The 27,960-nt window shown below is 40.9% G+C and overlaps 1 protein-coding gene across 7 annotated transcripts in view; it reads right to left on the reverse strand.

Annotated features, from left to right (window-relative positions):
* dip2a (disco-interacting protein 2 homolog A) overlaps positions 1 to 27,960 on the reverse strand; it is an 83,748-nt gene that overhangs the window by 54,781 nt on the left and 1,007 nt on the right. The gene's annotated exons all lie outside the window — the stretch shown is intronic.

A 27,960-nucleotide genomic window follows, 5' to 3' on the forward strand; every position in this document is an offset into this window, starting at 1 on the left:
CTAGTTCCACTGGACAGACAGGTCAGAGAAGATCGAAACAGAGAGATGAGGACAGTGAGGGAAAGAAGCAGGGAGGCAGGCGTGAGAGCAGCTGTCGGAAAGATTGATTTAAAGAGAGCAAAGTAACGACAGCCCAGCATCATCCAATCAGACCCTTGTTTCACAAGGCTTACAGAGCAGGGCAAGAGTCTGTGTTTGTCTGCATGGTAAATTCTCAGAGGAAAGAAATACAAAAAAATAACAGTGAAAGAAGGTGAGAGGCAGTGATAAAAAAGACCTGGGGTGTTGTGTTGTGCTGTCAGTTGTCACTGTGAGTTTGAGGATCTGCCACATGATAAGAAGAATAATGGAGGACACAGAGGGAGAAGCAAGACGTTAAGTTTCTTTTTTTTAAACCATTTAGCTTTACATCACAGGGTGTCCGTTTCCTAAATCTTTCTGTTTCCTCAAGCCAAATGGGTCTGAAACCTTAGTCGATGGAAATAGTTTAGTTATTGAATTTATTTTAAAACTAAAATAATGAATATATTGCAGATTTCTTTCTCACTAATATAATCTCCCTCTGTACAATTAAGTGCATTCTCTAACAACACTATTGCCACACTAGCAGCTCTGTGAAGCTATACTAAGCTCAATGCTTAAATCAGCATGCTAACATGTGACGTTTAGCATGTATATGGTTAGCATGCTAACATTTGCTAGTTAACAAAAAACACAAAATCTATCAGATAACTGTTGATCCAATTTCAGTCTCATCAAAGTGGTGAGCAATACTGCTGCTAGCATGGCTAATGTTATTCTGTTATTCTGTTGTTCCTGTGATACAATTTTATTGAACAGAGATCCATGTTTTATTATCATCATGCGGACATGATAATAAAGCTGAAATTCAAACAAATCTCATCTCATCTCATCTTCAACCGCTTATCTGGGGTCGGGTCGCGGGGTCGGGTCGCGGGGGCAGCAGCTCTAGCAGGGGACCCCAAACTTCCCTTTCCCGGGCCACATTAACCAGCTTCAACTGGGGGATACCAAGGCGTTCCCAGGCCAGTGTTTAAATGAAACGTGTCTCAGCCTTTCTGAACTATCCTGACGCCAGTTATTCTGAGTGCCACCCATCAGCCCTTGTGTCCATCTACACCCCAAAACCTGATGGTGTGACATACACTGTTATGTCCTCCCTCAAGGCAAATAGTTTGAGAAAAACAGAACAAACACGATAAACCACCTCTCCATTAACAGGAATTGTTAAATGGTGTAGTCACTTAAAGCGCTTCTGCTGTGGTTTTTTTTTTCTCAGATCAAATACTGATCTCTAGGCAGGAGGACTTCATGCATGTTTGTCTGTCTATAAGTGTGTGTGTGTGTGTGTGTGTGTGTGTGTGTGTGTGTGTGTGTGTGTGTGTGTGTGTGTGTGTGTGTGTGTGTGTGTGTGTGTGTGTGTGTGTGTGTGTGTGTGTGTGTGTGTGTGTGTAACTGTGACCTGAGGCGTGCACACTAAGACGATGAGGATCTGGAGATTAGAATAAAGAGGAGACAGCTGGGCCCTTGACTTCAGGCCATCTCAGCCATTCACGGAAGTTTAATGGAGTGTGATAATAATGGCAACTAATCTGAGGGGGTGACGGGAGGTCAGGAGGCCCTGATTGACTCGGGGTCAGTGCAGGAAGAGAAGAAAGGGAGAGAGCATGTATGTGTGAAACCTGAAAAACATTGCAAACAATAGCACACCAGGAGATAAAATTGATCTGTAACTGAATCAGATCAATTTCTGTTGCGGCGGCACACACACAGCGACAGACGGAAATCAAAGTTAGTTTACCAAAAAAAAGTGCCCGAGACAAGAAGAGATAAGAGAAAAGGGTGATAGAGTGGAGTGATAGAGTGGTAGTTGTACAGTATCTGTCAGCTCTTTGATGATACGGGACTTTTCCCACAGGGGCAATACCCTCAGACAGGGCTGACGTGGAAAACAAACAACTGTATTGCCTGTCCTCCCTCCCTGTGAGCTTATTTTAGCCCTCCATTACCTCTTTTCCTTCTCTCTTTCATCGTCTCTCTCCCTTCCTCTACTGATCACCTGACCCCTGGCTCTAAATGTTGAGGAAGAGCAAGGATATCCAAACACAGTTTTGAGTCAATGTCTGTCCTTTGGACTATTTTTGCCATATTAAAGATCAATGCAGTGCACTTTTTTCACTGGTGAAATAAGTAGGATAAAAGACCAGCTAAAACAGTCTGAGAAGTTTGGAAAATTACATCACTTTACTGTAATGCAGCCTTTAAAACAACACTTATGTCATATTATGACATCCAAAATCTAGTCTCAGATCACCATATCGATATAATATCCCCAGTCCCAGCTACAGCCTCTGAAGTGTGAGAATTCTAACAGTAGTCATTCTAAATGTCAGCTTTCTAAACTTGCAGCTGTGTTTTACTGTAATTGATAACTAGGAACTAAACCAAGAGCTTAGAAATCACAGCACACAAGTTTTACCTTGCAGCCCTGGTTGGAAATCTATAGTCTGCAAATTGACGGTGCAGGGAGTGGGAGTTAATCAGCCGTTGCTAAAAAGAGGAAATCCTCCCATTTCCCAGCTGCCACCTGTCAGTCCACCTGACACCTGCTCCACCGGTTATGTCTCTCCCCCTTCTCTCTCTATCTCTCTCACTCACACACTGCAGAGCATGCCTTCAGAATGTCTGCCCATATAACGTCATCAATGCGTGCATACTAAACACATGGTAGGGCGAAAAAGTTAATACACATGTACACAGGTAAACCCGCGTTCCTGTGTTTGAACATGCTATTTATCAGGCGACACCTTAACATAACCCGGCAGGCAAAGGAGCAGAATGTGAGAAGAACACTACAAAGGTTTAGGTGCAGGAACACACACACACACACACACACACACACACACACACACACACACACACACACACACACACACACACACACACACACACACACACACACACACACACACACACACACACACACACACACACACACACACACACACACACACACACACACACACACACACACACACACACACACACACACACACACACACACACACACACACACACACACACACACACACACACACACACACAGCTCTTATCCTTTGCCCCACGCTCAGATTCATTTCCAAAACACTTTTTTTTTTCTATAAGCACTTGTACATCTGTATGTCTGTGTTTGTGTATAGTGTTTGAGTGCTGTGTTTTTTTAAACCCCACCTTGCAACCATCCGTTGACTCCAGATATCAATACGCGTTGTGTTTGTTTCTGTGAACTCGGCTGTGTGTCCCGGGTCCTCATATCTAAACTTCTAGCGGAAAGAGTGTGATCAACTTAGTGAATTTACAGCCAGCTGCTGTTGGATCAATGCTCACGCTCCTACATGGCCTTCAACATTACGCCATCACTGTTTTTCATGCCAGTGGGTAAAAGGAAAAAAAACACACATGCATGCAAACATGCTTTGCAACAGACACATGCAGATACATGCATGCATTAATGCACAGACACATAAGCATGCACAGATTCATTGCTCTGCTCTCACACCACATGTGTTCAAAGCCATAACACAGACATGAGTGCATACACCCACACTATAAAGACACATTTTCAAGCCTAATCCTTACTCTTAATCCACCCGGATTCTCATGATATACAGACATAACCTCAATAGTGTGCAGCTTACTTCACAGATCCCTATTAAAAGCGGAGTTGTTGCCACTCAGCTGGTATTATCTCCTTTCCAGCACACTGTCCAGGTCTAATGAGTGACATGGATAATACAGATGCATTGTGCTGGAAGGATTACAAATGTAAACATGTGCTCTCTGACTCAGGTCACGGTCTAGCAGCTTCATTGACAGAGTTGATTATTTCATCTGTCTCTTTCCAACTGTCCACGCTGTTTAATAATGCATGTTGTTATAGCCAAAACCGACCTACATTTAACAGACACCTACAAAGACCCCTATTGCGTGGTAAAAAAGGTCATCGTAAACCTGGGCCCATATCTTTAGTTCAACTCCACAGCAGTCTATAAACACAAATGCTGACTCAGGTCATGGAGCTTGTGCTATGTGCTGGCCAAATGAAGAGAGGAGGCATTGCAATAAATCAGCTAAACATCTCTCTAAGCAGCCCGAGCTCTTTGGATCATTTCCTTATAAGGACCAATGGACTGGTGATGCAGGGATACATTCGGTGTGCTGTAGGTAAAGTACAACTGCTGTGCCTTTCATCAAGTACAACGGGAAGTTTGACTTGAACAAGACTACACAGGGTGGAGGGAAAAGAGACAAAGGAGAAGTAAGTGTAGGCACCAAAAAATGAACTATGAAAGGGAAAAGGAAGAAGGAAAATATAAGGTTGACAGACAGACGAGGGAAGCTGCGAGATGAGAAAAAAGTGAGCAACAAGAAGAATGAGAGCAACAGCTACACTAAATAAACACACACTGACAGGAGACACAGCAAAGTCGGCCTCCAACAGGAAACAAGGGATATAAGTCATGGCCAGTCTACTACCACTATCAGCTCAGAAACCATCAGACACAATGACAAGTAAAAAAGACACTTGACTGCATGTGCACACCAGACACACGAAAACAAAGTAACATTAACAGTCTTGTTTACAACACAAAACAGAGACTGTGCTGTGCATTTGTGTTCAACAACGGACATTTGGATTTCAGGGTAAAAACACCTGCATAATCGGAAACTGAGAGGAGCAGAAACTGCAAATGATTCAACTCTCACTACATAAGTATTGAGCTGAAAAGGCTTAAAGTGGATTCTTGACCTTGACAACAGCAACTGAGAAAACAAAAGATCAGCCGGTCAAGTTTGTTGCATTTGTCTGGCAGTCACAACTTCGGCTAACCTTGGATAGCAGCTGCACTTTCGTGAAATCACAAGATCACACAAATCCATCTGTGTCTGAGCTACAGTGGCTCGACCAATCAGGGTCTTGGGAGGAGCAACTAGCAGCTACAGGCGCGGTTTAGGTGTCTCAGAGGGAGATAGGCAGGAGTTTTATTTTGTGTAGAATGTTCTAAATAAAAAATAATAGGATAAATAACGCTGGTCTTATGATAAATAGTAGTGAAAATAAGCACTGTTGGGTACAGGTACCGAATTCTTAACACCAAATTTGTTAGATTCAATGCAGGTTGCCTATCCAAAAGTCTGTAACAAATGAACTCATTTGTTTATTAAGGTCAAGTTGCTAATTAAACTAGGCTAAGTGCCGCTTAGTGGTGTTTTTACGCTGCTCCTATAAATTGACTTCCCCGCAGGATGAACAACTGAATCATATTTTCTGACCTCATAGGGTCTAATACAGATGGTTCCTCCTTTCTTTCATTATCTGTAGGGAACAAATTATTCACTGTGACCATGTATGGTAAGAGAGGTTCCATACAAAAAAGCTTTAAGAAAGCACTACCTCATTGGATAGCTTTGCAAATCAGTCATCTGGATGCCATACCATTTGGTCCTACGGAGCTCGGCAAGATGCTGGTTGAGGTCAAAGATATGTTAGATGACATCAGGGTAAAGGCAGGCTGGAGATCTGCCTTGTATAACTTCACACAATAGAGATCACTGGGCTTTATTTTTTTGTCTTTCTCTCCGTTTCCCTGTGTCTATTCTTTCTCTCAGCTTGTCTTCTTGTATTTCTTCATCTAACCATCTGTCTTCATGTCCATCCTTTATGTCTTTCAAATGAACACTAAAAAAAATGAAGGTGTGCGTTCTTGGTGTCCTGAAGGGAGTTTCGTAGCTTCGTCTCATCTTTCAGAAGTCTAACCTCCATCCCAGACTCCTCGAGCTACAAGTGAGAAAATGGAAACTGTCTTTTGTTTGGCCTTGGCTGACTCATTGAAAATATAGGAAAGATATACTGTAAAGGAAGAATATAAGAGGCTATAATACAATCACTGTCGTCTCTCAAGTGGAGGATACAGTAATACAGTTTTATGCTCTTGATCCTAATGAAACCACTGTTCCATTAATCTCTCCTACCAGAATTCAATAACATTAATCCCCAGCAGCTTCTCTCCCTCTCTCTGTTTCAGTCCCATGCGCTCACTGCCACGCCATACAGTACACAACTAATGTCATAAAGCCAGGCTGCCTGCCAGGTGTGACCTCATTGACCTTTGGATAATTTGGTGTCGCTGCAAAGTGAGTCACCTTTAGTTTAGCAGCTATGAGGGGACTCAGCTTGGAGGTATAATTGTGTAGGACCGGCATTAAAGGTCATCCTCAGGCCAAAGACTCTTTTGAAGCCGATGGCCCCTGACCGAAGCTGAAAAAAAAGAAGAAAAAAGGCCTGTAGCTCTGCAAGTGTCACGTATGACCATAGCACGTGGACAGTGAAAGGAGTCAAACGGCTATAAAGTGAGCATCTGAATGAAGGTAAAGAAATAAGAGGCTGCCATTGGTTTGAAGTGCATAGGAGTGAACAAGCCAAACTAATTTCAGTTTGATTTAATGTATGACTTTGACATCAGGATTAAATACATTTGTTTTTACAGGAAAAATAACACCATTAAAACGCTTTGTAAATGCCACACACAACAGATTTTGTTCAAGATAAATTTAAAACTGGAACTTAAGAAGGAAAATAGAAAAGTAGACTGTTGTTTTCTGAGTCCTGCAGTAGAGGCAATGAAATTATTTAAGTGTAAACATAGAAAAACATGCTCATCAGCGCACAACCTTTAATATCTGACTTTCAAAAAGGGAACAGGGTCCAGCGTCCAGAAGTCGGAAATACCAGCGTGACGGAGAGCCCGGGTTCGATCGCTCAGCTGATGACGGACACTTCCTCCTGCAGTCTGCCTGATAACAGTGTTTACACTGGTTACCACACAGCGAACTCCTCATCCGAAAAGACTTTACTGCACTGTCAACCGCCCAAACAGACAGAAATATGTCTTATGAATGAAGTCGCAGCATGGACAGTGTCCACTTCAGCGCAATACCTTAAAGGATTCTCAAAGGAATTTCAGGATGTAGCCTAAATAATGTGATTTAAATGCATTTAAAATAGGTGGCATTTCACTTGAGGATGAACCTTGTGTGTTTTGTTTTGGCTTCAGGACTGATCTTTTGGTTGACTGAACACTATATGACAACCAGAAGATAAGTTTTCAGCCCAGGACCCTGTGCTGTAACAGATGATTACTCCTGAGTCGCTTGCAATGCCATAAAAATAATATTAAAAGTGCCAGTTAATACCATAAAGTCCACAAAGCCAGAGTCCAACAACACACAGAGCTTATGGCCGCAGGTGACTGTCCTTGCTTTACCTCTCAGCTGTCAACATGGCTTCTTACATTTAAGAGAAATAAACTGCCAGAAGGGAAAGAAATGCTTTGCTTCCTCTGAGTCAGTGGAAGACATCCTTTAATGCCTTCACCTTAGCATTACTATTCAATGGTAGTACTAATAATTACATAATTATAAAAGCGACATCCACACAATGACTCATCAGTTACTCAGAAGGGCCTTGCTACGTATTGAAGGACAAAGAGGACACAAGTGCAGTGATTCTTTGGAAGGCAGCGTTAGCCTCACCACTCCCCTCTGCAGGCAAGCTGCCCAGAGAGAGATAGAGAGAGAGAGAGAGAGAGAGAGAGAGAGAGAGAGAGAGAGAGAGAGAGAGAGAGAGAGAGAGAGAGAGAGAGAGAGAGAGAGAGAGAGAGAGAGAGAGACTTGCTGACCTGTGACTGTGCTTTGCTTGCAGATGCTAACACAACACACATTCCAATCTGCAATCACAGGACACACATGATCCACTTTCCATGTTCATACACACACATACATGCATAAACTCCAAACAGTTCACTGGCAGCATGACTGAGGTAAGCAGGGGAAAAATTACAGCTTCTTAAAAGGAAAATTCTTGTCCACGCTGAAGATGCATGGCTGCTCAGTCACACATCCCCGGGCCAGGATAAAGGCCTTATCTGGAGAAAGGAAGCACATAAATGGCCTGAATGGCAAGAGAACTAGAGTGAAAGTGGTCCCCTGTGACCTGGAGGCTCATTACATTTAGTAGTAAACAAATGCTGTGGGACCAATAGTGAGTGCAATGGGACCTAGCTGGCTCACAATTTTGCCTAACACTTGCATATATTGTTTTTAATTTGACTTTAACTTGAGTATGCAAGGTTACAACTACACTTTACTCTGATGCTGCACCAATTCATCCATCCATCCATCTATCCATCCATCCATCCATCCATCCATACATTATCAAAACCTACTGGAACCTAACCCAGCGTACACTGAACGAAATGCTAAAGGCCTAAAGTGTACACCCTGAACAGGTCAGGAAATTGGTTAGTGGAGTGGATAAGTGCTGTCCCCAAACCCCAGTTGATCAAAGCCTTTGATGACACAAGACCTTTTTGGTCAATAAGAACTTATCAAACTGACTTCAATTCACTGCAAAGTCTATGGGGTTTGTTCCAAATGGTGATTATCAAACTGACTTCAGCTTGGTGTCTAACCTGCAGGGCAGAGTTATTTTCTGGCACTGCTGTGGACTTGATTGTGACCCTTTTGGGGCTGGTTGTCTCGACTGTGTAAAGACTCAGAAAGCTTTATTTTTTTCCCCTGACATTGCAATGTGCTACTCTAAATAATTGCTTGCGAAAGGAACATGGGATAGATCGATCATTCAATATCCTGCTCAGCTGAATCAGACAGATCCTTGCTCATCCCATTTTAGTATTGATGTAGTTCCTATAAGCTGATTTAGGCAATCCGTTCATTCATTAAATATGCAGTTATTTCTGTGTAATGTGGCTTCTCTTTTTTCCCTAAAGCTTAACAGGCATAATAATGTTTCATAAAAAATAAATCCACCATAAAATACTTCTTATAGTGCTAGAAACTATTGTTGTGTCCCAAATCGCGCAATTCCACTCTCAAACTGGCTTTTTTGAGGCTGGAAGTGCGTTCACACCGGAAGTCGGTAAAATGCAGTGTACTGCATTTCTCAAGGTCGCACACTCAAAAAAGGCCAAACCTCACTGCACTTAATAGCCGCCATTTTGTCTACATAGCGGAAGAGGCGGGGCTAACTTCAAACTGGAAAATGGCGGAACAACAGCGCAACGGAGGGGTAACAACTAGATTTACTTTGTAAATGTAAAAAAAAAGGATCACAAGGATTTTTGGCGGTGTGCTGAGTCAGGAGAGTTGATGGAAAAGCTTTTGGAAAAATAAACAGAAGAAGAAATACGATCGTCATTTCCGGTAAGTGCGGGGCGGCAGTGTCTGATTTCAGACAGCCCTCACTGGGGTAATTGAGTGTACTGATCGTGTCAGTACATAGGGCACACGGTGCACGAATGTCAGTACACTCACTGCAGTGCGCGATTTGGTACACAGCATATGTGATAGCACTGCATTAGTGGTATCACTTGACTAATAACCAAATGCCAAAACACACTATTCAAAACCTATCAACCTGTACAGCATTCACTGATAATTCTCTCTTATCATTGAACCTTTCTCTTTGAAATTTGTTTCTAGTCTGTTTGTAGAGTTTCATGACACTATTCATTTATACAGTGAGCTCAAGTTTCAAAAAATGTTCTCCATCACACATGAATACAACTGGGCTCATTGAAGAGTCTCAGTTTTCTAGTCATACCACATTTATGCAATTCAAATACTCTTTAGTATCTTTGAAAATAATCATATAATAATTGTGTTATGAGAAAAAATGTATGTTTTTTGCCCTAGACTGCATGGGATAAGCATAAAGTGGGCATGTCTTTAAAGCGGAGACTCATGGGTACCCAGAGAATCCATTTACATCCCGATATCTTGGCCATGCCAGTTTTTGCCTTGCCAAAATTTTGCTCACCTTTGGATCATAATTTAGCTTTCTTCCTGACATGTGTGTCATGGTTGGTGCCAATCGATGGTCCTCTAGTTTCTAGCTTTTTAAGGGAACCCCTGCTTAAAGACATAAATTTGAATTCCTGTATAAATTATCTACAAATCAATGATTATACTATGTCCTAGGGTTTTTATTGATTTTTTTCCTAAAAATTAAATAATACACTCTACTTAAATTGGTCACTGTAGGCCACCAAATAGTTCTCACTGTAGAATGTTTAACACTGCAGTTTAAAAGTGCTTGAACTGTGCTAGCATGGTGACAAACTACCACAAGATTAATATGTGTTGTATTTTTTTATTCACATTTTTTCAGAAGTGTTGTTTGTGTTGTTTTCAGAAATTATTATTTAATTATGTAGTGTTATAAAATGCTTGACAGCGGAAATAAAGCTACTACTGGTGCTATGCTAGCACATATTTTCTAACTCTAATCTAAGGATCTATACCAGACTAAAAAATCACCATGACCTTTATTCCCCTCCAATGGTACAGATCAACCCTACTGGCTCACGAACTGTGAGAAATCTCACTGGTGACTGAATTTGAACTAACCACAGATACTTTTACCATACTGATACTCGAAAAGGCAGAGTATCAGTTTAACATCTAATGTCAACATCAAAAGGACCTGTTGGCTCCTCTCAGCTGTGACAGTGTGCAAACTGACACTATCGCTACTACACCTGCTTGGTGGCTGAGGTAATTTAACCATCCAGGGAGAGATCTTTTTTACAGCCTTATCATTTTACAGTGAGCTGTGTGATTTGGAGCTTCTCAGCATTGCTTTAAGACCACCTTTCTCATCTTCTTTCACTGGGAAATGCTGTACCTGAGCTGAAAGTGAAACATTGACAGGCCGATCCCATAGCTGACATAGCCTGTAGGCTTGGTCTGTAACACACACCTCTGTATCTTGTGAATAAATGAATCCCATTCAAGTCCTTTGCCAAAAACAGTTGTGGTTATTGATTAGCAATATCGCCCCCAATGGTCAAAAACAACCAGAAATTCCAAAGGGATATCTTCTATTTTATAAATGGCAGAGCAAAATCTCAGAAGAAAGAAAAATGTATATTCTATCCTTGTACGGTATATAGGCCAAACCTCCTGCAGCATGTTTTCTTTTCTTACCATGTTGAAGAGATATTATCTTATTCCAACTCTCTCACACTCATTCCTTGTTCTACTTTGTCTCTCTGTCTTGTTATCTTCCCTCTATCCTTTACTTCCACATGTTTCATGATCGCTCTAACTGCCTGCTCTTACTCCATTTTTCACAGTCTCCCTCGGTCTGTCTCTCGCTTTGCTTCTCCATCCTCCAGCCCCTCAATAAATATCCTCCCCCTGTGAAACCTCAAGTATTATTGTCAGTGGTCAAACCCTTGGGTGAGCCTCACAGAGAGGAATCTGACAGGCAGACAGAAAGAAATGAACCCAGAAAAGAGTAGATTCCAGCCTCATGCTATTTAAATGGTGTCAGGGAGAGAAGAGAGAAAAGGAGACGGATTCAGAACATCTGTGCTGCAGTAACATGCAGTAATGTACGATAGCGTATTAGGGCCATTGTAGGTGATCCTTGCAAATTCATGACTTTATAAGCTCATTGTAAATTCAACTTAAAAAAAAAAAGTCAGAAATGAGAGTTTTTCCACATAAATTTACCACTTTAATCTCAGAGAATATCCAAGTTTTCTTCTCAGAATAATACACCCCCACCCCTCCCCCAGCTCACCTTTTTCCCCCTACAATAGCCCTAATACACTCTTGTAGTAATGTGCCTCTGGGAAAATGTATGTAAATCTTCATTCTGACAAACATGATAAAGGACTTCAAAACCTTGGGAAGTACCTTCAGAGAAATGACTTTGTGGGTGAACAATCCCACAGATGTAATGGGTGTTATATCATGCAAGCAAACAAACAAACAAACAGAATAACAGCAACCACAGGGGCTTGTTTGCTCACGTCTGTCAAACAGACAACAGCCTGAAGTCCATTTCACCAGCTGCCTGAGGTATTCTGCCAGCTCTCACCGCCTCCCCATACATGGGGAAAACAACTGAATAATATGCTTGTTCTAAAAATTTCTCAAAGCCCTCCCAGGCCTTTTTCCAGCCACACATTCCACATACGCCCACAATTCAAAGTCAGGCAGCCTTTCGAACCAGGCAGCGGCACGGCTGCTCACTGTTCTTCCAGGACACGTGGAAGATAAGGCGAGGCAAGAGTCAGCTGTGATGATATTGTTCTTGCTTAGTAACACTAGCCAGCTGATACTGTCTGCCAACTCCACTGCAGGCTAATCGGCCTCTATTAGTTGATGTGGTGAAGCCTCCGCCTCGCTAGGGAAATTAAATAGTAACAAGCACGAAGGGCCGTGAGTTTATTATGTTAAGTTGTGTCAATGTTTGCAATTCTTTGCCTTATTTTCAATCTACTTGGAGCAAGAGATAAAGCTTTTTGTGTAGAAGTAACTTATGAGTGCCAGAAAAATTTAAAGTAAATGAAGTAAAATGGCGGTGTGGCTGACACTGTGTGGATGGTTCTCCAACAGTAACGAAACATGTGGTGAACTAAATATATTCATTTCAAACCTAAGAAATCATTGACCATTCTTGAGGATCTAGTCAAAGGCTTCACCGCAAGAATGCATAAACTTCTGTAACATCCAACATCTCCAAAAATGAAATTACTAAATCCCAATCCATTTTACTAGACAACATGTCCTGTATTTATGGAACCAGTGTTAGATTGCAAACAGTGGGGTGTAACTCGTTAGCTGACACTTCAAAAACAAGTGGAGTTGATTCCAAGACAAAAACAAACTCTTGTCCCGGCTAAATCTTGTAATAGCATTTTTCACTGAGCAAGGCATTCAGTGCTTCAAAACCCTTCACCACTCCTTACATAAAAAAGACAGAGAACAAGAATAAATGGTCAGTTCAGGAGAGAGACAGACAGGGCGGACAGCATTGGGGTCTGCTTTTGCACTTATCCTCCTCACACACATGTAATCCAAGGGCCAAACCCAAGGCCTAATTCAACAAACAGGCTGTGACACGAGGAAAGGGGGGTGGAAGTATGTGTGTGCGTATTTATGTGGACACACACACATGTGCAAAGCCTGCCGACTTAAAAACACAGAACAGAGCAGAGTCAGGGGTCCCATGTGATTGTCAGCGATAGCACATGGTCTCTAACCGGTGGACAATTCCTTTTGCCCTAAAGGGAAAGTGCAGATTTATGGCAGCCCTGCTGCTCATTCGTCTTCTGTGACCTGCAGGGGATACAGCACTCATCCTGATGCAGCATCAGTAGCAGTGGGTCAGAGGTCAAAGCCTTGAGGATGACACTGCTGAGGCCTGCAGAGAGTTCATCTTCACAGCACTTCCAGAAGACGATGCAGATGTTGGAGGTATTCTTAATGATTTTTATTAGCAGAGCTCTTTCAAAATGGTAAATAAAAACAGAAGACCATATCAAGAGAATTAAAAGAACTACCCTTTTATGTTTTTGTGCTGTACGCAATGCCACGAAAAGCCAGAAAATAGCATAAAGCATTTAATTTCCAGAAGTCTGACTGATGGAATAAGGTGAGCCAGCTCTACTGTTGCCGTAATGACCAAAAAATAATGTATTTTTACAACTCTGCCAGGCTAGATCAATACTGCATGTACAAAAAGCACTGATGATTGCAAACTCCTCTTCAAAAATAGGCTGATATACGCCCAAACACACACACGCACACACATGCATGCACACGCACGCACATGCACACACACGCACACATAGCCAGTGTTTGCGATTACATAGCCTTAATTCTTAGCTTTTATTTCAACATGGTATTTACTTCATCAGGATGACTATAATCAGGAGTAAGGCATCTAAAAAAGGACACAAGTGAAATAGTTTCTTGTGTTTTCCCTGGTCTGTGTGTATGTGGAGAAGCAAATACATCTGGTACAAACAGGTTCAAAACAAGCAATATTAATAATTGGTCAATGTTGAGTTCCCTGATGTCGGACGCAATCCATCTGTTTCTGTGTAAGGGAATATTTAAATCCAGGCCTCATTATTCCTCCCACTCCTCTTCTCCTTTTTCTTCTCCCTCAGCTGACCCTCCGGACACAGACACGTAAATACAACTCTCTTTATAGATTTGACTTGGAAGGACTGACTTTAACCTCAGAAAACCAGACCAAACTGTAAGTCTGAACGGCATGTCATCTTTAAATAGAAAGAGACTGGTTCCCAGACTGGTTTTCAATACATTTTCAACAGCTTAGCTTCGTCAACGTGATATTCATTCAAACATTTTTCAAGAGTTAAAGATACTTTTCTCCTTACACAAAAGGCAAAAATAGAAAAAGAAGGACATTTTGACGATGAACTCACAGTATTCAATAATCCAAAGACGAGATGCACAAGTTGAGAACGAGCATTCATTTACAGGTTCAGTTGTAAATAAGGTGATGAGTTCTTTGCATTGACAGGAAGCCTTTGTTGTGTAAATCTTTCCCGTTTTAGTCCTATTGATCTCCATCAGATGGCAGTTGTGCAGGAACTGCTATTACTCCTCTCTCCTCTCCGCATTCCACACAATTACAAATCATGCTACGAACAGGAGGCTGCAGAAGTAAGCCGTAGGAGAAAGTCTACAATCAAGATTATGTGTGTGTGTGTGTGTGTGTGTGTGTGTGTGTGTGTGTGTGTGTGTGTGTGTGTGTGTGTGTGTGTGTGTGTGTGTGTGTGTGGTATAAGGGGCATGACACACTAGGAGACCTCCCCACAGCTGGGATTTGACTTGACTGCTTCTCCCTCCTAATGACAGCCAGAAGTCAGCGTGTACATTATACTGTATTTGGCATCACTGCAATTATCATTTGGCATTATATTATTGAAACTGTTGAATCATGAACTATTTCATTCTCACTGTTGCTTTGTTGATGTTTAGACCACCACAAGCCCAAGCAACTTTAAAATAAAGACTCAAAATGTAGAATTATGACAGTGACTCACATGAATATATGAATAATCATTGCTTGTATCCTAACGTACAAAAATACACACACCTGCAGAACACACACAGACAACACACTACTGTCTACATACTTGACCTAAGCCCACACACTGTAAAGAATCGCAGGTACCTACAAGTTTATGAAAGTTGGGTGTCTTATTGTACTTGGCTGCCTAATGAGGTTCTTCGATGGAGGCAAAGGGGACAACGGAGAGAGGGATGATAGGAATGAAGAACAGGCTTCTGACATTCAACAACTGAGCTCCAACTGTCATCATAAGGCGAGTTGCACACACGTTACGGGACCACAGCCATGAGCATCGACCGCAGTCTGCAGAGGCCTGTGACCTCTATGTCAAGAATGTTGTGAGTAAGAGCACTGGGACGTGACGTGACGGGTGCATTTATTGTGTGTGTGTGTGTGTGTGTGTGTGTGTGTGTGTGTGTGTGTGTGTGTGTGTGTGTGTGTGTGTGTGTGTGTGTGTGTGTGTGTGTGTGTGTGTGTGTGTGTGTGTGTGGTATATTAGATTACAGGTCAGCTTAAAGTTGAATCCATGTCATTGTTCCTCCGCAAGCGTCTGGGATTCCACAAGAACCATTGTGTAAGAAGGTTATTCAAACTCTTTAGGGTGTGTTGACATTGACAAGCAGCAAAAATGTGTTGATTGCAGTGAAAACAAAGTGTGTTTCATCAATGTATTCAGAAGGCTAATACTGTACGTAGATCAGTACAGATTGTCAAGGTTTGAAAGTGTTGGGCACTTCGAGGGGGGTAGATTTTGGACACTGCTCATAACCAATGCCACATGACTATGGAAAATGAGAATAAAAACCCTCAGTTTCAAAGTAAAGTTCAATGCAATGAAAGGTAAGAAGCTTGGTTCAGAAAAGCTCATCAGAGGCAGTCTAAAGTAGAAAACGATCCTCTGAACGTCTTATCATTCCAAACATCTGGTGGTGGTAGCGCCAGAGAAAACATTACAGTGATTAGACTTTGAACATGCATAGTATGAGAGTTCATACATCATTACTCAGGAATGGAGATTGGATGCAATCTCCTTGGATAGGAAGGCTTACCTGACTATAAAAAGGCCACTGAAACCATGTTGAATTTAAAGAATAAAAATATATGTTTTAGGAAACTAAGGGAAAGACATAAGGCTGCTCAGAGGCCAGGTGGAATAGCACTAATTTGCTTTCATCAAGAAACTGTCTCTGATCAACCACTGTATCCAAATCTTCAGAGGGGAGATAAAATAAAGATCGATATTATATATATCAGAATTTATTTAATAACAATCACAATGTATCATACATGCATTCAGGCAGGCACTTCAGTTACAACTCTCTCTGCAAAGCAGAGTCACGGGTCAGCATCTCTCTCTCTCTCCCTCTCCCTCCCTCTCCTTCTCTCTCCCTCTCTCTCTCTCCCTCACTCTCTCTCACTCTCTCTCACTCTCTCTCACCCTCTCTCACCCTCTCTCACCCTCTCTCACTCTCTGCATATGACTGTTCATGGGCACAGCTATGGTAAGTGTGGCTAAGTCTGTGGACAGTTTTGGTAATAATATTAGAATTTACCTAGGTTTTCTCTTACAAACAAGTTTAAACAACCTTAACAAATGAGTTTATTTAAACCTCTGAATGCTTGTGTTTTTTTCCCTGTCTGATTTCATGTTAATGATATCTCCGCCTGCTCCGGTCTCAGCCATTAACTAAATGAGTACAGTTATTACCAATGATGAATGATGAAATAATGCAAGAAATTGCAAGTTGTAATAAACTAAAACCGTTGAATCAACCGTACAAAAAAGTCCTTACCGTAGAGGCCCAGGATTCAAATCTGACCTGTGACCCTTTCTCGTCTACCTTAAGCAGCATCTATCATGAAAGGCAGAAAGCCCACAAGATAATCTTCAAAAAAGGGTATATATCTCAGCGTGCTTCAAATTTACATATGCATTAGCTCTTAAATGCAGAACCAGGAACTGTCTTGTGAAAAACAGTTTGGATGTTTATCAAGATGATTTACAACTTATGTTTTACAGACATACACATTAGTAAGTAATTGTTATATGCAAAAAGATACTCAACGCTTTGTCAGTTATGCCTTAGGAGCTTTAAATTCAGTTCTGACTTGCCCTAGCTTTGCGTCCCTCCTTTCTTTCCGGCTATACAGGTACACTTTGAATAACACACTTGGAAAAGTCTCTGGAGGGCGACATCAGCAGAGCTCGCCTAAAACAGTCCGCTTGCTTGGAGAACACAGACTGAAAACACATTTTCTGGTGAGCCGAGTTAAGTTTTAAATCTAAATAAAGCCTGGCTTTAGCCCCACAATATAAAAACTCACATAGTTCTATTTTATTCCTTCCCTCCCATATTCCACTGGGACACCTAAGGGAAAGACGTTAAGAGGAGGAGGGGGGACTTGGCCTTGTTCTTTTCAAAGGCTGGGGCAACCTGCTATGCCATGTGCCTGTTTGCTGGGTGTAGTTGTGCCCTGCAGCAGTGGTGGGGATTTGGAAACCCCTCTCCTCATGGTTAAGTTGATAGGTCACAGCACATTCCAGACATTTTCTGTCTGTTTGTTTTCCACCAGGAAGGCTCACAATGCAGACTGCTGCTGCTACAAAGGGTTCTGTTTGTCTTTGAACTGCACATCACACCTGAGTAGGCCTAGACAGTGATTGAACAAACAAAAAAAAATCAACTTGTTTATGGTCTCAGACATCTCTCCGGTCTCACTGCTGTTTTTTTTTTTCAATTTCAAAGAAAATAAATGTCAAATGTGAAAATAATTTTTCTTGTTTTACACTGTAGTCAGAGCAATGTGATTGGGCATCAGTCTTGGCAAAAACAATAAGAGCAATACATTTCCTGGCAAAAAAAGATGACCCTATCTACTGTAAGCACTGTAGGTTTCTTAAAAGTTCCCCTGTGTAGGGGTTTCTCCACACTTTCACTGAGGGCTGCTTGCTGGCAGACTCAACATGAGCCTGTCATACAGTGCAGGCCGACCTCTGCTAGCTTCTGGCCAAGGAAGGTCAACAGAGGCTAATAGGTGTTGATGTCACTGACCAGTACATCATTACACCACCACTCTGGAATTAATTATCATCACTTATTTTAATTAAACAACGCCAACTCCTGTCATTGGCAGCTTTTTTAACTGAGATTCCAATCAGCAATATAATCAACACTTTGACGAGACGGAGCAGATGATTTGATAGACAATCAGAAGCTTCTGTGATGCCTCTTGAGGTGATGGAAGCTTTTATTATAAACAGTTAGCTTGTTGGATGATGTTCCACTCTTTATTATGACGTGAACACTACAGGAATGCATAACACCAGATCTGGCATGTGTGACACTCTTTTGCTTAAGTGTGTAAAGCAATTACAAAGTGTTCAGGAGTTGATGAGTGTTTGAAAGTAATTGAGAGGCAGTGCAGTCAAGATAATGTACAGCATTAATGCTACAGAATGAATGCGTGAAAGAGCATATGGGTATGCTGTTAGTATGGCTTCACTGTTTGGTAATGTGTATTACGTTTCAGCGATGAAAGCAGAAATAAATATTGAATGAAAAAAGCTGAGAATAAATAATCATGACAATCAAGATAGATGAAATGGAGGTTGTTCTTGTTTTTTTTTTTTCCTTTGGGCTATAATGGCTCGCTGCACAGCTCTGGGACCTCGCAGCCCGCTTCTATCCTCTGCAAGCAATTCACTCAGCACCTGCAGTACAAATATTGTGAATTAACTTCACTTATACAGTAAGCAATAATAATAGGTACGCTCTTAAGGCTGATTATTAATCTTTTAGAGGTGCATTGTAGCATTTATAGAGAATTCGGCTATCTGCGGAGGATTCTGTATGTGTGTTAATGTGACTGTGATTGGACCAGAGAGAGGACAGACTGAGCTGTGGTGTTAGCTGGAGGGGGGCTCCTTAGCTTCCAACTCCCATGCTAAGCTTCTGTCTCTACCAGATGGGCACAGAGAGGTTGAGGGAACACACACACACACACACGCACACGCACACGCACACGCACACGCACAAGCACGCGCACACACAGGTGAATGGACAGCAAGCAAAGAATTTACAGCGGAAAGCTGATGAAGGCAGAACAAAACCTTTGCTGGGCAGAAGAATGCAGTGCACAGAGCAGAGTGAATTTTGTCATATGTCCTTGAAGTGGGTTATGCAGCAGTTTGGTCAGCAGATCTTCCTGGCGCGGGTGCCTGCTGCACTGCCCTGCTCTCCAAAGCACATGCCTTCTCTCTTGCAGAAACCACTATGACACCCATTATGACAAAGAAAATATTCTGAAACATGACGAGATATTTATTACGTTTTTCAAAATGGTTTTCACACCTTCTTTCAATATTGGTTGAGCGCTTACAAAAGCACCGTCTGGCCACTCATAGCTCCCAGTGGTCTCTCTGTAGCAGGATGGACAGTATGGTAGCCTAGCGGGAGGCTGGCACTATCTTTCTACTGTTGTCTTAGCAAAGGACCAGTTCTCTGGTTCTATGCAGCCATGTGATTTAAAAAGTTAATAGAACTCAATTGCAGGAGACTTAAGACTACAGAACAATGCAGGGAGACATATAGGAGCCAAGTATTGGGTGTTGGCCAATGCTAAGGCAGAGTCCATGATCTGGGGCTCAAATGTATTTATTAGCCTCATAACAAAATGAAGACCCTTTCACACGCACTGCAAACCTGAAATTACCTCGACATTTCCCAGCAGAGCTGTATATGCGAACACAAATGTCAGAATCATTTGGATTCAACATTAAACAGACTTTACCCTGCTAGCTTGCTAGTCCAAAGTATGTCTAATGTCCAATTGAGTCCTGGTATGAATGTGGGTATGTTGATGGTGTTTCTATTACGTGGCCCGCTCAACACCGAAATAAAAAAAAAACATGCAAGGGTGAAGAAGAAGGGTGATTTACACAAGGAAAGCAAGGGAAATTTCTAACTGGGAGAGATTCTGAAACTTCTAAGGGCCGATGCGGAAGTCGTCGGACAAATTAAAGGAACGAAAAGAGATTTTAATGTTTATGACCAAATCATGAACCGGTTATATGACTGCGGTGTAATCTATGTCATGGCCTACCTTCTGCACTCTTCCAAGGCCTAAACCAAACAAAATATTTTCAGGAAGTGAGAACTTATCACAATCTCCTATTGTGTGCTGCATGTGTAAAAGGGCAACTTCGGACAATGTCCACATCTGATTGGTCCGACACTCTCCTGAGTTGATATGAGCAAACGGCTTAATAGAAGTTTGATATGGTAGTGTACCCAGGCCAGCAGTAATATTAAATTGACAATAATACCACTCAAAATAAATGTGGATAGTAATACTCTCTGTACATGAATGAACCGGTTGAGAGATTGTTAGCTACAAATTCAGCCAGCATACATTATATGTGGTTAATGTCCTTAAGTTTATGGTATTTCATTTCTCTGTAAAGTATGGGAACAAATTATGGGGAATAATTGATTTTTACCGTGTTTTTCCCACAAAAAAAGGAATTGTACAGCTAGCTGTGTTTGACAGTTTACACGGGTCCATGTCTGACCAAAGTAAAATAATGCATGACGTGTCGATTAAACGTCACTTATACTATGTGAAAGATACTCTTCTCTTTTAGGTGTTGTTCTTTCTTACATAGTATATTAGAAAATGCTGCGGTTTGTCACAAGCTGGGGACTGTAGGAGAGTGGCAGTGTAATCAAATTGTGCAGCGATTTGTGCCATCAATTGTAACCACTGCAATAAAGCGCTTTCTGCGATAACACTGCTGAAATAGTACCAGTAAGTCACTTCATGTTTGAATCAATTGAGAGAGAATGAAATGTGATATTTTTTTGGCATGCACACAGAGAGGAAAACATTTTGGAGTCTCAAGTTTCAGAACAAACTTTAAAATCCCTCTTTACCGAAAACCTTTACGATACTTCCACAAAGTAGGTGGGAATTCAAATCAATCATTACTGAAACAATTAGTCAGTGCACATGCTAATCATGTAAAAATGTAAGTAGAGCAAAAATGATTGTTGATAAATATTCACTGCTTCTAAAATTAGATGCATTCTTTTCTCCATTCATACAACTGTTGTATGAATACCTTTGTGTTCGTTAATAAGATTGTGCCATATTTTTTTCAATTGTAAACACTACATTGGTTAATAGTTAATGGGGTAAAAAAAAATAGATCAACTGATAACGATAACCAATATTAATAATATTAAATGAACAGTTCCAACATGGAAAACAACAGGGACACCAAAATAACTGCGCAAAAAAATCTTACTCTGTAGACTCATCCACGCTTGAAGAAACAAAAAGGGAAAAAAAATATTTCTACATATTACAATACCATTCCATTAAATATGCATGGGTCCCATAACGACAGAGGCAGGACGTTGAAGAGCACTGTAAAGAAAACACAATTTAGTGGAATCGCCAAGACAATAACTGGCACTGTGGATCATTGTTGGGCTAAAAGGAAACACAGCTCTGTGATTTGAAGGGAGCACCTTAACAAGAGACACAAGCAAAAGGTAAATGGACCAAATATGCTCACACTTCCATGTGACTCGAATATACAGGCAGAAGCATATGAGAGCGGCACAAGAATCTGAAGCTCCACTCTTCTCTAAGGCACACCCTTGAAATATTTATGACCCTCCACGTTCTATCCTCCACTGTGGCAGGGGCACGGCATAGCTGCCTCTTTATCTCAGAACTGGACTTTACAGCAGCCAGCTAGCTCTCTCAAAGGCTCAACATTCTTCTCTTTTGGATCCTATTACAGAGCTAACCAGCATCCATGTACTGCACAAAGTCCCTTCAGTAATCGACCTAAATCCTGCATGTTCTCAAAGCTCTTAATGCCGAATGCGATTCTACATTTATCAAATGTTTGGTTTTGAATGACAATAGACTGAACTGACTGAGTAAGCCCAGTGGAAGTTCTTTCTTCATAAGTTGGTGGTGAAAGTAAGAGACCACAGAGAGGAATGAGTCAGGGCCAATAAGAAGTCGTTCTCTGCACTGGGTGGTCTTTCCTGAATAGATTCTGGAGTCCAACTCACTGGTGTTTCCTGTACACTCATACGTTCCAAAACGAAGTTTTATGAAACTGCTTGCCACCAAAGCTATCCACTAGCCCCACCGTGTAGACAGGCCTGTGACCTTGATTTAGGCCTGATTGTTTTACAGGCATAATACTTATGGATCTAGGTCAAATATTACATTAATACCCATGCACTTTGGCAATAGAGAATTGCAGGGATGACATATTTTTGTAGGCCAACAGGGCTCAATATTAATAGTTGCCATTGGCAACCATTTTTAGAAATTGGCAACAAATTCTTGGTGTTTGGTTGCCATCAGGGGCAGTAAATAGCAAACATTTTATAACAAAATTGCTGTTACAGTTAGAACTGGAACCAGACAACTGAACATGACGCTCCACCTGCATTGGCGCATTTACTTGCAGACATGGAAAAGCTTCAAAATTCACAAGTGGGGTATTTACTGTGGTAGAAAAAAACGTGAAAATCCCTTAAGCTTGTGTTAATTTGAGGCATCTAACAACAACAAAAAAGGGGGTGAGAGAACCGTGAGTGCAAAACTACTAATTCCAGGTTTTAGGATATAAAACGATGTCATAACAGCAGAAATTAAATGGATATGGAATTTAGTTTCACTTATTGTGGTATGAGTGCATGGATATTAGCTAAGGCTACAAGTCCTGTTACTTACATTCATTCATTCATCTTCTTCTGGACAGGACGCCAGTCTATCGCAGGGCACATAGAGACAAACAGAGACAGACAACCATTCACACCTACGGGCAATTTTAGAGTCATCAATTAAACTAAAATGTGCATGTATTTTGGATTGTGGGAGGGAAACCGGAAAACACCCACACAGACACAGGAAGAACATGCAAACTCCACACAGAAAGGCCCCAGCCAGGATGCGAACCTGAAACCTTCTCACTGTGAGGCAACAGTTCTAACCACTAGACCAGCAGCAAACACGAGGATGCGTACAGCATAAGGTCATAACTGTGGATCTACTGTGAACAGCAGCCAATGAGAAACTCATACAATCATTTATGAAATCATGTGGGAAAGAGCAACTTTTCACACACAAAATGTGTTTGTTTCCATCCTCTCTGTCTGTACTGCACATACCTAATCACATTGTGTACTGCAGTCTTGTCATTAGTTTAAGGAGAAATTAAAAGCACCTGTTTTAAAGGAAATGGCTCTCCCTGCTGATAAAAAAATACTGTAGAATCATCAGGTAAGGATGAGATTGATAACAACCAGCACTGTGCCTGGTCGCCTCTTTATGTACAGGTCTACAGTGAGTAAAATGACACCTTTACACAGTGATTAGATAAGGTGGATCTTTAATGATGGGGAAATTGGGTCACTACAGGAGCAGATAATCGGATATAGATAAGAGAGAGCAATTGAAAACAGAATAAATCTGACACATGTAAACTGAGAAGTAGCTACATTTATGTTGCTCGTTCTTCTTCCAAACACCTAAAACCTGCCACAAACCTTTCTCTCCAGGAATACACACAACCATAAACAAGCCAGGCACCACTTAAACTACCAACCCTGCACTGCTCCCTTGAAAATGTTTGCTGAATGGGAGCAGGAAAAACAAGCGCAATGACCGTCCAGGGCTTTGGCAGTTTCCCAGCAAACAGCAGCACTGGACTAAAACTGACTTTGTAATCAGAGGGTTTAGAGAGCAAACAAAAGAAGGGGAGAAGAAAACCAGGGAATGATAGAGTGAGTCCATGAATTACTCAGCAGACACGTCTCTCCCTCTTTACTCCCTGCAGGAGATAATGGTGACCATCCATCTTCTTGCCATCTTTTTACGCCCCATCTTTTGACCATTCATCTGCATCCAGGTCACCTGAGAAAAACCACGTCCTCTCCAATAACTATGATGTGTAGAGTTTGGTGGGAGGGGATTTTAGCAAATTGTTTTTGAAAAAAAGCCACAGCAAATAGACTGCATTTATACAATATAACGCTTTCCTACCTTAATAATTTGTCTCCCAAGGCAAGGAAATTGTCTGTCCATCAGGAGAAATTTAGGATTCAGTGTCTTGCTCAAGTACAATTCAACATGTGGACAGAAGCTGGCGATCGAGCTGCCAACCTTGTGATTAATGGACAACCGCTCCACCTCCTGAGACACAGTCGCCTCAACCGGTCTCACAAAGCAGAATTACTGAATGATCACATTTTCTCGATCGGCTTCTTACTGTGAGTGAGTCTGACATGAATAGGCAATTTAAAGTTAGAACAGTTTTGTTTATTGAACACAAAAGACTTCTGCGTTTGTGGGCGGGGACGAGTTAGAGGTGATGCCGCACACTTCTGTACTCCAATCACCATTTGGCAACACCTGATTCAGAATCTGACGACAGTTGGTGGGTTGTTTGGTCACTGTACTCAGATGTGATCAAACCACGCCACACGGTCCTGATAAAGCAGATTAGCTGAGTTTTTGACTGTTAAAACACAAAGGAATAGTAAAAGTGTTTGGCCAATATAATAATTACCAAGAGTTTGATATCACTCATACTCACTGTGTCCCCAGTACTGTAAACATGTTGCTGCTGAATGGAAACATGGGGAGACAGCTAGACCTGCTTTGGTGTCAAATTTCTACTAACAGCATCTCTAAACCATTAATTAATATGTTATACTTTGTTTGTTTAATCTGTAAAAGAATGAGTAATGCAAGAAAGCCAGCAAGCATATTACCCAAAAATGTAAAAGTGTTCTATGATAAATAATGGCTAGATGTGTTTTCTTTTTATTTTACTTAAATTGATGCTTGTTAAGTTATGAATAGTTTATGTTATGGAAGAATGTTTAAGATTCAAATCAAAATGTTCAAGGGCTTTAACTGAATATACACAAGGCAGAACCTTTTGGTCATCAAATAAAGGTCTCCTCACTATATCTATAAAATATTTAAATCAGCTAACAGTGCCTTCATTCGATTATGGTCCTATTCTCTGGAATTCTCTACCACAGGAACTAAGATTGGCTACAACAGTGTTGTCTTTCAAAAGCAATCATATCCACTTTTGCACGTTTTTTGGTAGGCTTGAAGTGTGGGGTTAACTGGAAAGAATCCAGATCGTTGTTTTTATTATATCCTATTAACAATAATAATAATACTTTATTATTTTATTCCCTTTCTATTTGTAATACCTGTTTTATGCTATCTTTTATGCCCTCATGTAATACCTTATTCTTGTATGGTTCTTTCATGTATGAGCTTTTTTATTTTATTTTGAAGCACAATGAGTCTACGCCTGTCATATGAAATGTGCTATATAAATAAACTTGACTTGAAATAAACTTAGAAAGCGATTCCAGGTGTAACTCAATGTAGGTATTCAGATTATTAATATTGCCTAAGCAGATAGGCCCCAAAGTCTACACCAGGGGTGTCCAACCCTGCTCCTCGAGACTTGGACACTTCTGGTGTACATAGTAAAGAGTGTTTTCAATGATTTAACTTCACAGACAGATTGAATAAAAGAGCAGCACTGAGACAAGTTGTAAACAAAAAGAATATTAAAAGGGACATAAAAAGATAAAATAACTGTTATCAATATCATGTACAGGTTATGAAAAATGACTGGGTAGTCGGGTTCTTCATTACCATAAAAAGACAGAAGAGTTAAGTTATCTATACATGTTCGCTACGCAATAAAAACAGAGCAAGATAAACTGAAAATGAATCCATATCTAAAGGATAGAGCATTTATTATAACCACAATACAGTGCAGAGATTGTTTATTTCACACATCAGCAGGCATAAACTGCTGACACTGGAATATCAAGCTGAGCTGCTGGACTGCTTCAAACTCAATTCATTCCAATGGCTGCTGCTGCTAAACTGCTTAAGAAAACATACGTGACACATCTTTTCAACTTCATGAATAATTCCTCCACACACACACAGACACACACACATCATCTACTGGCTCGCTCAATCCGAGATGTGTCTCTGTGTGACAGAGACAATCTCTATGACACAATATCATTGAGCAGGATAGAAAACCGGCAGGATTCTCAGACTCTCATCTCCTTCCAATAAAACAAGTCAGCTATTCTTCCCTGAGGCAGGATGCAACGGAGAGGCAACCAAAGGGCATCATCGTGAGGTGAAGAGTTCACAGCAGCGTACAGGAATAGGACTTGAGAGGTTGATCTCTCTTTACCCAAAAGAGAATGTCATTTTCTTCTTTGATTAGAGAGAAAATAGAGGACACTTGGAGTCGGGGAGTCAGTTAAAGAGAGACAACAGAGTATGTCGGCAGGGAAAAAAGCCAGAAAGAGAAGCAGAAGGCAACAGAGTTGAGAAGATACTGCTATCAGAGCTCAAACATGGCAGGATGTTACATGTGGAGAGCAGGAAGAGGAAACTGGACAGATATAGATTAATTTGGTAGCCGCTCCTGAAAACATGTCTATTCCATTAGGGGCTTCAGTGGTAGTTAATGTGCTTATCAAAGCGAGCACCTTTGGTCTATTCCTAACCCTGGTATGGTGCAACAACACACTGCTAACATGGAGAAAGACAGGGTCAGTGCAGAATCTAACTACAGATCAGTGTGTTTTCTATTATTTCAAGTTCTAGGGCTACAATTTTTGGCCTGTAGAGTTAATGTTTTCTTCAGAGTGCGCAAGAAAATAGGGTCACACCCTGGGATCAAATCACAAATCTAATCAGAGGGTCATTAATTAGTATGACTTTACATCTGCTCAGCTATTTTTACCATGTGGGCTCCGCTCAAATAAAGGAGCAGTTAAACAATGAGACCCACTTAACTGACAAAAAGAAACAAAAGAAAATCTTTGAGGAAAAACAAGCACCCTCTTCTTTATTAACAGTGAGTTCAGCTTTATCTAAGGGCTTAGCTGCTACACTTAAAGGTGAAGCCCTTTTAGCACCAAAAGTGACCAAAACAAAGACAAATCATGGTTTTAAGTTGACAGGTGGTGCATTTGGCTTTAGATGTTTTGAATGTTGAATAAAGTTTTGATATCTTACGGGTCTGTAACGTGTTCTTTGTTTCCATTTTTAAATATTATATGGTTGGTTTATGTCTGAAACTGTGTTACATGCGCTGCTGCCTGTCTTGGCCAGGATAGTCTTGAAAGACTGATTTTTAATCTCAATGAGTCTTCTATCCCTGGTTAAATACATTTTTAAATAACAAACAAATACGGGCAATTTCACATTTTATTTTTACATGGAGCTCCAGAGAGGCTAAACGCTGTTGATGCCTAATACATTCAGCTACATACTGTAAATGTTACTTTCAGTATTAGTGAAACTGACATTTGTCCTTTAGAACAAATATCAAGGAAAGCGATTAGGTAGTGTAATAAATCATATCAGTAAACCTTTTTTTCAGGACTTTGTACGGACACATGCTTTGGTGTCTTTGTGTTTCTGTCAGCAGGTAGCCTAAGTATGATATAAGGGACTTATTTAATATAGAATTGGCCTTTCTTTTCTTACTTAAAGTGTAGCAAGTATATGCATGCCATATACTATGCATATGATAGATTATACCCAGCATAGAGGTACACTTTAGGTTCGCTTTTTATAGGCAATCAAAACATCTGATTCTGACTAAAAGGAAAAATACATCAAATAAATCAGGTGAAATGTTTCATGTTATTTTAAAACACAAATAGCCTTATTCAAATGTAAGACAGCTGAGTGACTTGAATTAAAAAGGAATACTTTTTTATAGACAGACAGATGCAAAATCTCCATGTTCCAAAGCCTCTCTGTGCTCTTTTTGTACGAAAGTTGAAGGTATAACAAAGGATAGGCCTTCACCATGAACATGAACACAATCATGGATGCACACAAACAAGTTA

This window comes from Echiichthys vipera (genome assembly GCF_963691815.1).
Source record: "Echiichthys vipera genome assembly, chromosome: 10".
In the NCBI taxonomy this organism is placed as follows: Eukaryota; Metazoa; Chordata; class Actinopteri; order Perciformes; family Trachinidae; genus Echiichthys; species Echiichthys vipera.